The sequence below is a fragment of the Mixophyes fleayi genome, chromosome 3 (genome assembly GCF_038048845.1).
Source record: "Mixophyes fleayi isolate aMixFle1 chromosome 3, aMixFle1.hap1, whole genome shotgun sequence".
NCBI classification, from domain to species: Eukaryota; Metazoa; Chordata; class Amphibia; order Anura; family Limnodynastidae; genus Mixophyes; species Mixophyes fleayi.
Genome location: NC_134404.1, coordinates 5820286 through 5833808, shown reverse-complemented (window position 1 = coordinate 5833808; position 13523 = coordinate 5820286). Strand labels below are relative to the sequence as shown.

General features: G+C 38.0%; 6 non-coding genes across 6 annotated transcripts; all 6 read left to right on the top strand.

Moving 5' to 3' along the window:
* Window positions 1–289: 289 nt before the first annotated feature.
* Window positions 290–379, top strand: TRNAY-GUA (transfer RNA tyrosine (anticodon GUA)). The gene is given in 2 exon segments: window positions 290–326; window positions 344–379. It is a non-coding gene; the product is annotated as a tRNA-Tyr (tRNA).
* Window positions 380–984: 605 nt separating this feature from the next.
* Window positions 985–1056, top strand: TRNAE-UUC (transfer RNA glutamic acid (anticodon UUC)). Its single transcript has one exon. It is a non-coding gene; the product is annotated as a tRNA-Glu (tRNA).
* Window positions 1057–2047: 991 nt separating this feature from the next.
* TRNAY-GUA (transfer RNA tyrosine (anticodon GUA)) lies at window positions 2048–2137 on the top strand. Its single transcript is given in 2 exon segments — window positions 2048–2084; window positions 2102–2137. It is a non-coding gene; the product is annotated as a tRNA-Tyr (tRNA).
* Window positions 2138–8638: 6501 nt separating this feature from the next.
* Window positions 8639–8710, top strand: TRNAE-UUC (transfer RNA glutamic acid (anticodon UUC)). The gene has a single exon. It is a non-coding gene; the product is annotated as a tRNA-Glu (tRNA).
* A 1686-nt stretch (window positions 8711–10396) lies between these two features.
* TRNAE-UUC (transfer RNA glutamic acid (anticodon UUC)) lies at window positions 10397–10468 on the top strand. Its single transcript has one exon. It is a non-coding gene; the product is annotated as a tRNA-Glu (tRNA).
* Window positions 10469–12154: 1686 nt separating this feature from the next.
* TRNAE-UUC (transfer RNA glutamic acid (anticodon UUC)) lies at window positions 12155–12226 on the top strand. Its single transcript has one exon. It is a non-coding gene; the product is annotated as a tRNA-Glu (tRNA).
* The last annotated feature ends 1297 nt before the right edge of the window (window positions 12227–13523 follow it).

Genomic DNA, 13523 nt, shown 5'->3' with positions numbered 1-13523 from the left:
CGTAAAGGCGTCTGCAGTTGGAAAATCTAAGGAAGCTGTTTTCCCAACTATTTCTGAAGCTAATTAATTCAAAATGAACAAATAAAAATCAAACTTTTAATTATGTATTACCAATTATTAAATATGACAATTTTTACAACTTTTGATGAGCAAGTAGACCAGAAATAAAAATGTGGATCTCTTTTTCTAGACAAGCAATTTTTCTGTTTTAAGGATAATTCAATTTTGTTTGTGTTTTCACTCAGTCAGATGTAGTGCACATGACATCAGAAGTTCTCTAAAGCACAATCCTTCGATAGCTCAGCTGGTAGAGCGGAGGACTGTAGAGGAAATTGGTACAGAAATCCTTAGGTCGCTGGTTCAACTCCAGCTCGAAGGAAAGTTTTTCATATCATTTTAGAGGGCAATTTCTGACATATTAAATACCCAGAAATATGCATGACTCATGCTGTTTATCTTTAATAGTCAGAGAATCTGTAACTTGTTTTCATTTCTGCTGCCTGTTAATCATCCTGCATGCTGCTGAGCCTCTAGTGGGGCAATTATGGTTTCTGTGCTCTGTTGAAGTACAGTGCAGAGGCAGGTGATAGAGACACGAGTTCTGTTACTGGGGATACTTTCCATAGCTCTTTGCAACTCATTAAAATGAAAATGAGAACCTTTTCCACTTCTTGGAAAGTGGCCTCCAGACATCACACATGGATTTATTGCATTGTTACCTATCCTGCTGGATTGGCATTTACAAATCTGCAAGTGGTCAGGGACGTGCCGTGATGATGCAAATCACATCATCAAACATTGCCCACCTAACTGATCACTGAGTGGTCTGGAGCGTGATGATGAAATTAGTGTCATCTTAGGCCATGCCAAACCCACTCCATGTCACCACCTGGTTAAATATGAAATACACAGAGAGTTAAGATACATTACAGCAAAGCATGATATATTTGTTCTGCTGCTATGCTGAAACACTCAACCGAAAAGTCCCATATGGTCTAGCGGTTAGGATTCCTGGTTTTCACCCAGGTGGCCCGGGTTCGACTCCCGGTATGGGAAGTTGACGCTTTTTTGAATGGCAGCAACAGTACCACTTGTTTAATGCTCTGTTGATCTCAGCAACAAAATCCAGGAGAAACTGTGCTTTGGTTATGGAAATGGGATGTCGTCAAATCTACAGGATTTATATACCTCCCAACATTTCTGAATCCAAAATTAGGACAGAACTGGTCTGACCCCATATTTCAACATCCATCTTCCAAATTTCGAGTGGGACAACCCTATTTTATATGTAACACATCCTTCATGTGAAAAAAAAGAACTCTTGAACTTGTGGATCAATGGGTTTCCAGGGAGAGTTCACAACTTTTTAATGGTGCAGTAGGGATGTTCTGAATGAAACTAGACTACGCAAATGCTTACAAACCAATAATGTCTGCTTCTGTGCCCAGAATTTTTCCGCTTTCCTTAATCAGCATACAAAGGACAGGTTTAAGAGACCACGGATGGGAACTGAAATACAATATTACTTCTGAAATCCCATGGATCTGAACCCATAGAAGATGCATTGTAAAAACAGAGAGTACTGTGAGAAATAGTGGTGGCAGCGTGGACCATTGACTAGAAATCCATTTTTGTCTCACTGGGCAAAAGTTTGACAATTTGTCACCACAATTTCTGGGATTTTCATCAATTAAAAAAGTCAAGCTAAATTGGAGAACGCAGAAGAGGTTGAAAATTTTCCAGCATTTTTAATCTTGATGTAAAGGCGTCTGCAGTTGGAAAATCTAAGGAAGCTGTTTTCCCAACTATTTCTGAAGCTAATTAATTCAAAATGAACAAATAAAAATCAAACTTTTAATGATGTATTACCAATTATTAAATATGACAATTTTTACAACTTTTGATGAGCAAGTAGACCAGAAATAAAAATGTGGATCTCTTTATCTAGACAAGCAATTTTTCTGTTTTATGGATAATTCAATTCTGTTTATGTTTTCACTCAGTCAGATGTAGTGCACATGACATCAGAAATCCTCTAAAGCACAATCCTTCGATAGCTCAGCTGGTAGAGCGGAGGACTGTAGAGGAAATTGGTACATAAATCCTTAGGTCACTGGTTCAACTCCGGCTCGAAGGAAAGTTTTTCATATCATTTAAGAGGGCAATTTCTGACATATTAAATACCCAGAAATATGCATGACTCATGCTGTTTATCTTTAATAGTCAGAGAAACTGTAACTTGTTTTCATTTCTGCTGCCTGTTAATCATCCTGCATGCTGCTGAGCCTCTAGTAGGGCAATTATGGTTTCTGTGCTCTGTTGAAGTACAGTGCAGAGGCAGGTGATAGAGACACGAGTTCTGTTACTGGGAATTCTTTCCATAGCTCTTTGCAACTCATTAAAATGGAAATGAGAACCTTTTCCACTTCTTGGAAAGTGGCCTCCAGACATCACACATGGATTTATTGCATTGTTACCTATCCTGCTGGATTGGCATTTACAAATCTGCAAGTGGTCAGGGACGTGCCGTGATGATGCAAATCACATCATCAAACATTGCCCACCTCACTGATCACTGAGTGGTCTGGAGCGTGATGATGAAATTAGTGTCATCTTAGGCCATGCCAAACCCACTCCATGTCACCACCTGGTTAAATATGAAATACACAGAGAGTTAAGATACATTACAGCAAAGCATGATATATTTGTTCTGCTGCTATGCTGAAACACTCAACGGAAAAGTCCCATATGGTCTAGCAGTTAGGATTTCTGGTTTTCACCCAGGCAGCCTGGGTTCGACTCCCGATATGGGAAGTTGAAGCTTTTTTGAATGGCAGCAACAGTATTACTTGTTTAATGCTCTGTTGATCTCAGCAACAAAATCCAGGAGAAACTGTGCTTTGGTTTTGGAAATGGGATGTGGTCAAATCCACAGTATTTATATACCTCCCAACATTTCTGTATCCAAAATTAGGACAGAACTGGTCTGACCCCATATTTCAACATCCATCTTCCAAATTTCGAGTGGGACAACCCTATTTTATATGTAACACATCCTTCATGTGAAAAAAAAGAACTCTTGAACTTGTGGATCAATGGGTTTCCAGGGAGAGTTCACAACTTTTTAATGGTGCAGTAGGGATGTTCTGAATGAAACTAGACTACGCAAATGCTTACAAACCAATAATGTCTGCTTCTGTGCCAAGAATTTCTCCGCTTTCCTTAATCAGCATACAAAGGACAGGTTTAAGAGACTACGGATGGGAACTGAAATACAATATTACTTCTGAAATCCCATGGATCTGAACCCATAGAAGATGCATTGTAAAAACAGAGAGTACTGTGAGAAATAGTGGTGGCAGCGTGGACCATTGACTAGAAATCCATTTTTGTCTCACTGGGCAAAAGTTTGACAATTTGTCACCACAATTTCTGGAATTTTCATCAATTAAAAAAGTCAAGCTAAATTGGAGAACGCAGAAGAGGTTGAAAATTTTCCAGCATTTTTAATCTTGATGTAAAGGCGTCTGCAGTTGGAAAATCTAAGGAAGCTGTTTTCCCAACTATTTCTGAAGCTAATTAATTCAAAATGAACAAATAAAAATCAAACTTTTAATGATGTATTACCAATTATTAAATATGACAATTTTTACAACTTTTGATGAGCAAGTAGACCAGAAATAAAAATGTGGATCTCTTTATCTAGACAAGCAATTTTTTTGTTTTATGGATAATTCAATTCTGTTTGTGTTTTCACTCAGTCAGATGTAGTGCACATGACATCAGAAAAGCACAATCCTTCGATAGCTCAGCTGGTAGTGCGGAGGACTGTAGAGGAAATTGGTACAGAAATCCTTAGGTCACTGGTTCAACTCCAGCTCAAAGGAAAGTTTTTCATATCATTTTAGAGGGCAATTTCTGACATATTAAATACCCAGAAATATGCATGACTCATGCTGTTTATCTTTAATAGTCAGAGAAACTGTAACTTGTTTTCATTTCTGCTGCCTGTTAATCATCCTGCATGCTGCTGAGCCTCTAGTAGGGCAATTATGGTTTCTGTGCTCTGTTGAAGTACAGTGCAGAGGCAGGTGATAGAGACACGAGTTCTGTTACTGGGGATACTTTCCATAGCTCTTTGCAACTCATTAAAATGGAAATGAGAACCTTTTCCACTTCTTGGAAAGTGGCCTCCAGACATCACACATGGATTTATTGCATTGTTACCTATCCTGCTGGATTGGCATTTACAAATCTGCAAGTGGTCAGGGACGTGCCGTGATGATGCAAATCACATCATCAAACATTGCCCACCTCACTGATCACTGAGTGGTCTGGAGCGTGATGATGAAATTAGTGTCATCTTAGGCCATGCCAAACCCACTCCATGTCACCACCTGGTTAAATATGAAATACACAGAGAGTTAAGATACATTACAGCAAAGCATGATATATTTGTTCTGCTGCTATGCTGAAACACTCAACAGAAAAGTCCCGTATGGTCTAGCGGTTAGGATTCCTGGTTTTCACCCAGGCGGCCCGCGTTCAACTCCCAGTATGAGAAGTTGACGCTTTTTTGAATGGCAGCAACAGTACCACTTGTTTAATGCTCTGTTGATCTCAGCAACAAAATCCAGGAAAAACTGTGCTTTGGTTATGGAAATGGGATGTGGTCAAATCCACAGTATTTATATACCTCCCAACATTTCTGTATCCAAAATTAGGACAGAACTGGTCTGACCCCATATTTCAACATCCATCTTCCAAATTTCGAGTGGGACAACCCTATTTTATATGTAACACATCCTTCATGTGAAAAAAAAGAACTCTTGAACTTGTGGATCAATGGGTTTCCAGGGAGAGTTCACAACTTTTTAATGGTGCAGTAGGGATGTTCTGAATGAAACTAGACTACACAAATGCTTACAAACCAATAATGTCTGCTTCTGTGCCCAGAATTTCTCCGCTTTCCTTAATCAGCATACAAAGGACAGGTTTAAGAGACCACGGATGGGAACTGAAATACAATATTACTTCTGAAATCCCATGGATCTGAACCCATAGAAGATGCATTGTAAAAACAGAGAGTACTGTGAGAAATAGTGGTGGCAGCGTGGACCATTGACTAGAAATCCATTTTTGTCTCACTGGGCAAAAGTTTGACAATTTGTCACCACAATTTCTGGAATTTTCATCAATTAAAAAAGTCAAGCTAAATTGGAGAACGCAGAAGAGGTTGAAAATTTTCCAGCATTTTTAATCTTGACGTAAAGGCGTCTGCAGTTGGAAAATCTAAGGAAGCTGTTTTCCCAACTATTTCTGAAGCTAATTAATTCAAAATGAACAAATAAAAATCAAACTTTTAATGATGTATTACCAATTATTAAATATGACAATTTTTACAACTTTTGATGAGCAAGTAGACCAGAAATAAAAATGTGGATCTCTTTATCTAGACAAGCAATTTTTCTGTTTTATGGATAATTCAATTCTGTTTGTGTTTTCACTCAGTCAGATGTAGTGCACATGACATCAGAAATCCTCTAAAGCACAATCCTTCGATAGCTCAGCTGGTAGAGCAGAGGACTGTAGAGGAAATTTTTACAGATGGGAACTGAAATACAATATTACTTCTGAAATCCCATGGATCTGAACCCATAGAAGATGCATTGTAAAAACAGAGAGTACTGTGAGAAATAGTGGTGGCAGCGTGGACCATTGACTAGAAATCCATTTTTGTCTCACTGGGCAAAAGTTTGACAATTTGTCACCACAATTTCTGGAATTTTCATCAATTAAAAAAGTCAAGCTAAATTGGAGAACGCAGAAGAGGTTGAAAATTTTCCAGCATTTTTAATCTTGACGTAAAGGCGTCTGCAGTTGGAAAATCTAAGGAAGCTGTTTTCCCAACTATTTCTGAAGCTAATTAATTCAAAATGAACAAATAAAAATCAAACTTTTAATGATGTATTACCAATTATTAAATATGACAATTTTTACAACTTTTGATGAGCAAGTAGACCAGAAATAAAAATGTGGATCTCTTTATCTAGACAAGCAATTTTTCTGTTTTATGGATAATTCAATTCTGTTTGTGTTTTCACTCAGTCAGATGTAGTGCACATGACATCAGAAATCCTCTAAAGCACAATCCTTCGATAGCTCAGCTGGTAGAGCGGAGGACTGTAGAGGAAATTTTTACAGATGGGAACTGAAATACAATATTACTTCTGAAATCCCATGGATCTGAACCCATAGAAGATGCATTGTAAAAACAGAGAGTACTGTGAGAAATAGTGGTGGCAGCGTGGACCATTGACTAGAAATCCATTTTTGTCTCACTGGGCAAAAGTTTGACAATTTGTCACCACAATTTCTGGAATTTTCATCAATTAAAAAAGTCAAGCTAAATTGGAGAACGCAGAAGAGGTTGAAAATTTTCCAGCATTTTTAATCTTGACGTAAAGGCGTCTGCAGTTGGAAAATCTAAGGAAGCTGTTTTCCCAACTATTTCTGAAGCTAATTAATTCAAAATGAACAAATAAAAATCAAACTTTTAATGATGTATTACCAATTATTAAATATGACAATTTTTACAACTTTTGATGAGCAAGTAGACCAGAAATAAAAATGTGGATCTCTTTATCTAGACAAGCAATTTTTCTGTTTTATGGATAATTCAATTCTGTTTGTGTTTTCACTCAGTCAGATGTAGTGCACATGACATCAGAAATCCTCTAAAGCACAATCCTTCGATAGCTCAGCTGGTAGAGCGGAGGACTGTAGAGGAAATTTTTACAGATGGGAACTGAAATATAATATTACTTCTGAAATCCCATGGATCTGAACCCATAGAAGATGCATTGTAAAAACAGAGAGTACTGTGAGAAATAATGGTGGCAGCGTGGACCATTGACTAGAAATCCATTTTTGTCTCACTGGGCAAAAGTTTGACAATTTGTCACCACAATTTCTGGAATTTTCATCAATTAAAAAAGTCAAGCTAAATTGGAGAACGCAGAAGAGGTTGAAAATTTTCCAGCATTTTTAATCTTGACGTAAAGGCGTCTGCAGTTGGAAAATCTAAGGAAGCTGTTTTCCCAACTATTTCTGAAGCTAATTAATTCAAAATGAACAAATAAAAATCAAACTTTTAATGATGTATTACCAATTATTAAATATGACAATTTTTACAACTTTTGATGAGCAAGTAGACCAGAAATAAAAATGTGGATCTCTTTATCTAGACAAGCAATTTTTCTGTTTTATGGATAATTCAATTCTGTTTGTGTTTTCACTCAGTCAGATGTAGTGCACATGACATCAGAAATCCTCTAAAGCACAATCCTTCGATAGCTCAGCTGGTAGAGCGGAGGACTGTAGAGGAAATTTTTACAGATAGGAACTGAAATACAATATTACTTCTGAAATCCCATGGATCTGAACCCATAGAAGATGCATTGTAAAAACAGAGAGTACTGTGAGAAATAGTGGTGGCAGCGTGGACCATTGACTAGAAATCCATTTTTGTCTCACTGGGCAAAAGTTTGACAATTTGTCACCACAATTTCTGGAATTTTCATCAATTAAAAAAGTCAAGCTAAATTGGAGAACGCAGAAGAGGTTGAAAATTTTCCAGCATTTTTAATCTTGACGTAAAGGCGTCTGCAGTTGGAAAATCTAAGGAAGCTGTTTTCCCAACTATTTCTGAAGCTAATTAATTCAAAATGAACAAATAAAAATCAAACTTTTAATGATGTATTACCAATTATTAAATATGACAATTTTTACAACTTTTGATGAGCAAGTAGACCAGAAATAAAAATGTGGATCTCTTTATCTAGACAAGCAATTTTTCTGTTTTATGGATAATTCAATTCTGTTTGTGTTTTCACTCAGTCAGATGTAGTGCACATGACATCAGAAACCCTCCAAAGCACAATCCTTCGATAGCTCAGCTGGTAGAGCAGAGGACTGTAGAGGAAATTGGTACAGAAATCCTTAGGTCGCTGGTTCAACTCCGCCTCGAAGGAAAGTTTTTCATATCATTTTAGAGGGCAATTTCTGACATATTAAATACCCAGAAATATGCATGACTCATGCTGTTTATCTTTAATAGTCAGAGAAACTGTAACTTGTTTTCATTTCTGCTGCCTGTTAATCATCCTGCATGCTGCTGAGCCTCTAGTAGGGCAATTATGGTTTCTGTGCTCTGTTGAAGTACAGTGCAGAGGCAGGTGATAGAGACACGAGTTCTGTTACTGGGGATACTTTCCATAGCTCTTTGCAACTCATTAAAATGGAAATGAGAACCTTTTCCACTTCTTGGAAAGTGGCCTCCAGACATCACACATGGATTTATTGCATTGTTACCTATCCTGCTGGATTGGCATTTACAAATCTGCAAGTGGTCAGGGACATGCCGTGATGATGCAAATCACATCATCAAACATTGCCCACCTAACTGATCACTGAGTGGTCTGGAGCGTGATGATGAAATTAGTGTCATCTTAGGCCATGCCAAACCCACTCCATGTCACCACCTGGTTAAATATGAAATACACAGAGAGTTAAGATACATTACAGCAAAGCATGATATATTTGTTCTGCTGCTATGCTGAAGCACTCAACCGAAAAGTCCCATATGGTCTAGCGGTTAGGATTCCTGGTTTTCACCCAGGCGGCCTGGGTTCGACTCCCGGTATGGGAAGTTGACGCTTTTTTGAATGGCAGCAACAGTAACACTTGTTTAATGCTCTGTTGATCTCAGCAACAAAATCCAGGAGAAACTGTGCTTTGGTTATGGAAATGGGATGTGGTCAAATCCACAGGATTTATATACCTCCCAACATTTCTGTATCCAAAATTAGGACAGAACTGGTCTGACCCCATATTTCAACATCCATCTTCCAAATTTCGAGTGGGACAACCCTATTTTATATGTAACACATCCTTCATGTGAAAAAAAAGAACTCTTGAACTTGTGGATCAATGGGTTTCCAGGGAGAGTTCACAACTTTTTAATGGTGCAGTAGGGATGTTCTGAATGAAACTAGACTACACCAATGCTTACAAACCAATAATGTCTGCTTCTGTGCCAAGAATTTCTCCGCTTTCCTTAATCAGCATACAAAGGACAGGTTTAAGAGACCACGGATGGGAACTGAAATACAATATTACTTCTGAAATCCCATGGATCTGAACCCATAGAAGATGCATTGTAAAAACAGAGAGTACTGTGAGAAATAGTGGTGGCAGCGTGGACCATTGACTAGAAATCCATTTTTGTCTCACTGGGCAAAAGTTTGACAATTTGTCACCACAATTTCTGGAATTTTCATCAATTAAAAAAGTCAAGCTAAATTGGAGAACGCAGAAGAGGTTGAAAATTTTCCAGCATTTTTAATCTTGACGTAAAGGCGTCTGCAGTTGGAAAATCTAAGGAAGCTGTTTTCCCAACTATTTCTGAAGCTAATTAATTCAAAATGAACAAATAAAAATCAAACTTTTAATGATGTATTACCAATTATTAAATATGACAATTTTTACAACTTTTGATGAGCAAGTAGACCAGAAATAAAAATGTGGATCTCTTTATCTAGACAAGCAATTTTTCTGTTTTATGGATAATTCAATTCTGTTTGTGTTTTCACTCAGTCAGATGTACTGCACATGACATCAGAAATCCTCCAAAGCACAATCCTTCGATAGCTCAGCTGGTAGAGCAGAGGACTGTAGAGGAAATTGGTACAGAAATCCTTAGGTCGCTGGTTCAACTCCAGCTCAAAGGAAAGTTTTTCATATCATTTTAGAGGGCAATTTCTGACATATTAAATACCCAGAAATATGCATGACTCATGCTGTTTATCTTTAATAGTCAGAGAAACTGTAACTTGTTTTCATTTCTGCTGCCTGTTAATCATCCTGCATGCTGCTGAGCCTCTAGTAGGGCAATTATGGTTTCTGTGCTCTGTTGAAGTACAGTGCAGAGGCAGGTGATAGAGACACGAGTTCTGTTACTGGGGATACTTTCCATAGCTCTTTGCAACTCATTAAAATGGAAATGAGAACCTTTTCCACTTCTTGGAAAGTGGCCTCCAGACATCACACATGGATTTATTGCATTGTTACCTATCCTGCTGGATTGGCATTTACAAATCTGCAAGTGGTCAGGGACGTGCCGTGATGATGCAAATCACATCATCAAACATTGCCCACCTAACTGATCACTGAGTGGTCTGGAGCGTGATGATGAAATTAGTGTCATCTTAGGCCATGCCAAACCCACTCCATGTCACCACCTGGTTAAATATGAAATACACAGAGAGTTAAGATACATTACAGCAAAGCATGATATATTTGTTCTGCTGCTATGCTGAAGCACTCAACCGAAAAGTCCCATATGGTCTAGCGGTTAGGATTCCTGGTTTTCACCCAGGCGGCCCGGGTTCTACTCCCGGTATGGGAAGTTGACGCTTTTTTGAATGGCAGCAACAGTAACACTTGTTTAATGCTCTGTTAATCTCAGCAACAAAATCCAGGAGAAACTGTGCTTTGGTTATGGAAATGGGATGTGGTCAAATCCACAGGATTTATATGCCTCCCAACATTTCTGTATCCAAAATTAGGACAGAACTGGTCTGACCCCATATTTCAACATCCATCTTCCAAATTTCGAGTGGGACAACCCTATTTTATATGTAACACATCCTTCATGTGAAAAAAAAGAACTCTTGAACTTGTGGATCAATGGGTTTCCAGGGAGAGTTCACAACTTTTTAATGGTGCAGTAGGGATGTTCTGAATGAAACTAGACTACGCCATTGCTTACAAACCAATAATGTCTGCTTCTGTGCCAAGAATTTCTCCGCTTTCCTTAATCAGCATACAAAGGACAGGTTTAAGACACCACGGATGGGAACTGAAATACAATATTACTTCTGAAATCCCATGGATCTGAACCCATAGAAGATGCATTGTAAAAACAGAGAGTACTGTGAGAAATAGTGGTGGCAGCGTGGACCATTGACTAGAAATCCATTTTTGTCTCACTGGGCAAAAGTTTGACAATTTGTCACCACAATTTCTGGAATTTTCATCAATTAAAAAAGTCAAGCTAAATTGGAGAACGCAGAAGAGGTTGAAAATTTTCCAGCATTTTTAATCTTGATGTAAAGGCGTCTGCAGTTGGAAAATCTAAGGAAGCTGTTTTCCCAACTATTTCTGAAGCTAATTAATTCAAAATGAACAAATAAAAATCAAACTTTTAATGATGTATTACCAATTATTAAATATGACAATTTTTACAACTTTTGATGAGCAAGTAGACCAGAAATAAAAATGTGGATCTCTTAATCTAGACAAGCAATTTTTCTGTTTTATGGATAATTCAATTCTGTTTGTGTTTTCACTCAGTCAGATGTAGTGCACATGACATCAGAAATCCTCTAAAACACAATCCTTCGATAGCTCAGCTGGTAGAGTGGAGGACTGTAGAGGAAATTGGTACAGAAATCCTTAGGTCACTGGTTCAACTCCAGCTCAAAGGAAAGTTTTTCATATCATTTTAGAGGGCAATTTCTGACATATTAAATACCCAGAAATATGCATGACTCATGCTGTTTATCTTTAATAGTCAGAGAAACTGTAATTTGTTTTCATTTCTGCTGCCTGTTAATCATCCTGCATGCTGCTGAGCCTCTAGTAGGGCAATTATGGTTTCTGTGCTCTGTTGAAGTACAGTGCAGAGGCAGGTGATAGAGACACGAGTTCTGTTACTGGGGATACTTTCCATAGCTCTTTGCAACTCATTAAAATGGAAATGAGAACCTTTTCCACTTCTTGGAAAGTGGCCTCCAGACATCACACATGGATTTATTGCATTGTTACCTATCCTGCTGGATTGGCATTTACAAATCTGCAAGTGGTCAGGGACGTGCCGTGATGATGCAAATCACATCATCAAACATTGCCCACCTAACTGATCACTGAGTGGTCTGGAGCGTGATGATGAAATTAGTGTCATCTTAGGCCATGCCAAACCCACTCCATGTCACCACCTGGTTAAATATGAAATAGACAGAGAGTTAAGATACATTACAGCAAAGCATGATATATTTGTTCTGCTGCTATGCTGAAGCACTCAACCAAAAAGTCCCATATGGTCTAGCGGTTAGGATTCCTGGTTTTCACCCAGGCGGCCCGGGTTCGACTCCCGGTATGGGAAGTTGACGCTTTTTTGAATGGCAGCAACAGTAACACTTGTTTAATGCTCTGTTGATCTCAGCAACAAAATCCAGGAGAAACTGTGCTTTGGTTATGGAAATGGGATGTGGTCAAATCCACAGGATTTATATACCTCCCAACATTTCTGTATCCAAAATTAGGACAGAACTGGTCTGACCCCATATTTCAACATCCATCTTCCAAATTTCGAGTGGGACAACCCTATTTTATATGTAACACATCCTTCATGTGAAAAAAAAGAACTCTTGAACTTGTGAATCAATGGGTTTCCAGGGAGAGTTCACAACTTTTTAATGGTGCAGTAGGGATGTTCTGAATGAAACTAGACTACGCAAATGCTTACAAACCAATAATGTCTGCTTCTGTGCCCAGAATTTCTCCGCTTTCCTTAATCAGCATACAAAGGACAGGTTTAAGAGACCATGGATGGGAACTGAAATACAATATTACTTCTGAAATCCCATGGATCTGAACCCATAGAAGATGCATTGTAAAAACAGAGAGTACTGTGAGAAATAGTGGTGGCAACATGGACCATTGATTAGAAATCCATTTTTGTCTCACTGGGCAAAAGTTTGACAATTTGTCACCACAATTTCTGGAATTTTCATCAATTAAAAAAGTCAAGCTAAATTGGAGAACGCAGAAGAGGTTGAAAATTTTCCAGCATTTTTAATCTTGACGTAAAGGCGTCTGCAGTTGGAAAATCTAAGGAAGCTGTTTTCCCAACTATTTCTGAAGCTAATTAATTCAAAATGAACAAATAAAAATCAAACTTTTAATGATGTATTACCAATTATTAAATATGACAATTTTTACAACTTTTGATGAGCAAGTAGACCAGAAATAAAAATGTGGATCTCTTTATCTAGACAAGCACTTTTTCTGTTTTATGGATAATTCAATTCTGTTTGTGTTTTCACTCAGTCAGATGTAGTGCACATGACATCAGAAATCCTCTAAAGCACAATCCTTCGATAGCTCAGCTGGTAGAGCGGAGGACTGTAGAGGAAATTTTTACAGATGGGAACTGAAATATAATATTACTTCTGAAATCCCATGGATCTGAACCCATAGAAGATGCATTGTAAAAACAGAGAGTACTGTGAGAAATAGTGGTGGCAGCGTGGACCATTGACTAGAAATCCATTTTTGTCTCACTGGGCAAAAGTTTGACAATTTGTCACCACAATTTCTGGAATTTTCATCAATTAAAAAAGTCAAGCTAAATTGGAGAACGCAGAAGAGGTTGAAAATTTTCCAGCATTTTTAATCTT